The sequence below is a fragment of the Chrysochloris asiatica genome, unplaced genomic scaffold (assembly GCF_000296735.1).
Source record: "Chrysochloris asiatica unplaced genomic scaffold, ChrAsi1.0 scaffold00140, whole genome shotgun sequence".
NCBI classification, from domain to species: domain Eukaryota; kingdom Metazoa; phylum Chordata; class Mammalia; order Afrosoricida; family Chrysochloridae; genus Chrysochloris; species Chrysochloris asiatica.
In genome coordinates this window covers 840,343-843,978 of record NW_006408658.1, presented here as the reverse complement: position 1 = coordinate 843,978, position 3,636 = coordinate 840,343, and positions in this window count along the sequence as shown.

Genomic DNA, 3,636 nt, shown 5'->3' with positions numbered 1-3,636 from the left:
GGATACTGGCTATCCAAAATGGGGTGCGGGGGCTACAAAGGCAAGAAGTGACTGGCTTACAAGCTTTCAAGAGGGAACCTAGATCCAGAGGGCGTGGAGGAAGGTAGAATCTCCACTGAGTAGTATCCAGTCTGTCTAGGTGGGGCTGATGAAATGAAATGTGGAAAAGGTCTCTTGTGATACAATAGTGAATAATTGTTATCGGGACTGATTGTGAGGGTTGGAAATGTAAAGGTAGACGTTTTGTAGCAAGGATGAGAGTGATTAACTTTGCAGTCTAGGAGCGGAGGTCCCTGGGACCATCAAGGGAGAAGAGCAGAGAGCAGGACCCTACCCAGAGAAGCAGTGACACCAGAGATGGAATCAGAGACCAGAGATGGAAGCAGAGACGATGACGTGAAGGTATCAAGCAGCTGGGTACTTTAGACACAGAGAGGAAGAGGGGCTGTGTGCTGATGACCGGGGGCAGGCTTGCTGGGTGTACCTTTGGTTGGTTGATGAGGCATGGAGGGGATTGTAACCATGGCAATGAAACGATATAGGATGAACGTAAAACGAATGTTCTCCCATGTAAACTATCACATAATTCACAATAAAACATTAAGAAAAAAAGCATCAATTCTTCTAAGGTCTTCCTTATTCACTGTCCAGCTTTCTCATGAATATGAGGTTATTGAAAATACCATGGCTTGGTTCAGGTGCACCTTATTTCTCAAGCTGACATCTTTGCTCTTCAACACTTTAAAAAGGTCTTGTGCAGCAGATTTGCCTAATGCAATACGTCATTTGATTGTTTGACTGCACCTTCCATGGGTGTTGATAGTTGATCCAAGAATAATGAAGTCCTTGCCAACTTCAATCTGTTCTCCATTGATAAGAGTGTTGTTTATTGGTCCAGTGGTGAAGATTTTTGTTTTCTTTACTTTGAGATGTAATCCATACTGATGTTCTGCTCTTTAATCTTTGGTGTTCATTAGTAAATGTTATAAGTCCTCTTCACTTTCAGCAAGCAAGGTTGTATCATCTGCATATTGCTGGTTGTTAATAAGTCTTCCTCCAATCCTAATGCCATGCTTTTCCTCATAGAACCCAGCTTCTTGGATGATTGCTCAGCATACAGGTTAATAAGTATGGTGAAAGAATACAACCCTGTCGCACACCTTTCTGAATTTTCAACCATTTAGTGTTCCCATGTTCTGTTCGAACAACTGCCTCTTGGTTGAGGTTCATATTCCTCATGAGCACAATTAAATGTTCAGGAATACTCATACTTCACAAATGTTGTCCACAGCTTGTCATGATCCACACAATCGAAAGCCTTTGCGTAGTCAATAAAGCACAGGTAAACATCTTTCTGATATTCTTTGCTTTCAGCCAAGATCCATCGGATATCAGCATGATATCTCTCATTCCATGTCCTCTTCTGAATCTGGTTTGAACCTCTGGAAGTTCTTTGTCAATGTATGCATGTAGCTGTTTCTGTATTTCTTTTAGTAAAACTTAACTCGCATGGGCTATCAAAGAGATTGTCTGATGATTTCCACATTCCTTTGGAATGCGAATAGTATGCATAATTTCTGCAATGGAGGATAAAAGAAAGGTTGGGGACACCTCCCCTCCCCACTTTCTTGCCCATTGAGCCACCACCCAGATTGAGGGAGGAGGTCATTCAGGACTTGGCTGAACATTGATGCTCGCATTTAAATTCTGTTCCTTTTCTTCTTTTTCTTGGCTGTAACACTCTTTAAGGACCTTTTAAATTTCTGTTTCAAAACAACAAAAAAAGGAATTAAACCCCAGTCTTCTCATAAATTGTGTGTATGGGTGTGTGTGTGTGTGTTGGTGTGTGTAGTGGTGTTAGTAGTAGTGATAGTTGTGTGCTGTAGAGTCGGTTCTCATTGCAACCCTGTATAGGCTTTCCAAGGCTGCAAATCTTTACATAAACCGAAAGCCTCATCTTTCTCTCATTAAGTGACTGATAGATTCAAACTGTTGACCTTGCGATTAGTAGCCCAACCTGTAACCTACTACACTACCAGGACTTGTGTGTATGTGTGTGTGTGTGTGTGTGTGTGTGTGTGTGTTAGCGCATGTATATGAATGAACCAGTGAACCAGGCAGGGGTTGTGGTGAGAATTAGGATTTAGCATGAAGGGAGGCTTGCAGATGCGTTTTACTTCTGGGGACTGAGATACCAGGTTGGGACTGAGCCCTATGTCCTGCAGAGATCTGGCAGCCTGTTTGGGACTGAATCCACTACACCCTGACCTTGCCAGTGCAGGTGACAGATGGAGTCTTCAAAGCCAATGAGTTCAAAAATCTGTTCTTCTCTCAGGGATTCTGGACAGCATCACTGCACACTCAAAGGTCAGCCAATACCATTGCCTTTGCTCTCCGTGATGGTTCAAGGCTTGTAAAGCTGTATAAAGTCCTGGGACTTGGGGCACCCCCTCCATGGGGCCTCAGAGGATAGCAGAGTTCTCTGTGAGCTCCCTTACCACACACCCTGCTCGGATATCCAAAGAAGATGCTGTTCGCCTGGCCATATCCCAGCACCCTGCCCCTCCTTCTGGGTGTGGACCTGACCTATATCATGTGTCTCGGGAGAATAACAGGAAATAACAGGAAAGGGTTTATCAATGTCCTTTGTAGTGTTGACTGACTTCTTTGTTAAAAACTAAGCATGATTTGATGGAAAAAAAACAAAGTCTGTTTGGCTAAATACAACAAGGTTTAGTTTTCTATAAAGTAGAAAATAACCCAATGAGACTATATATAGAGAACAACTCTATCTCGATTGTCAGAGGTACAAGATTTTAACCCCGAAGTCTTACTCAAAGAGTGTTCAGTTGTAGATTAGTCTCTCTCCAAACTTGTCCTTTTATACATATATGTACATAAGTTAAGGAGTCTCTGGATGGCACAAACATCTGGAAGGCATTGAATGTAGGATAAGCATTTGACTGCTAACTTCAAGGTCCACAATTCAAACCCAACAGCCGCTCTCAGAAACCCTGTACAGGGTCACTATGAGTCGGAACTGACTTGGTGACATTTAGCAAGTAGCTGAAAGGTTGATGATTCAAATAAATCCAGAGAAACCTCTGAAGACAGGCTTAACAAACTGCTTCCACAGGGGCACAACCTTGAAAACCCTGTGAATCAGTTCTACCATGCACACATGGGTCACCATGAGTCAGCTGACTCAATGGTAGCTAACAACAGTAACAAATAAGGCTCAAGAACTTCCATAGACAACTAGGCTGGCTGGCTGCTGAGAATACCTCATTAAGCCTACTGTCCCTCTTCAACTCAGGCTTATGCAATTCTCAGTAAAACTAGCAAGTGTTGTACAGTAGTGCATACTGGCATAAACAGTTCTTATTTGCAACTGTAGCCCCTTAAAGGTATAAACATAGAGCTCACTTACTTTGAACATGTCACAGGAAAGACAAACATGCTAGAAAAGGACAACTTGTTTGGTAAAATAGAGGGTCATTAAAACCTAGGCAAGCCTTCCCTGAGATGATTGATACAGTAGCCACAACAATGGACTTACTCATACCCATGATCGTAAAGGTGACAGTGATGATCAGGTAACATTGTGTTCTGTTCTATATGAGATTGCCATTAGTG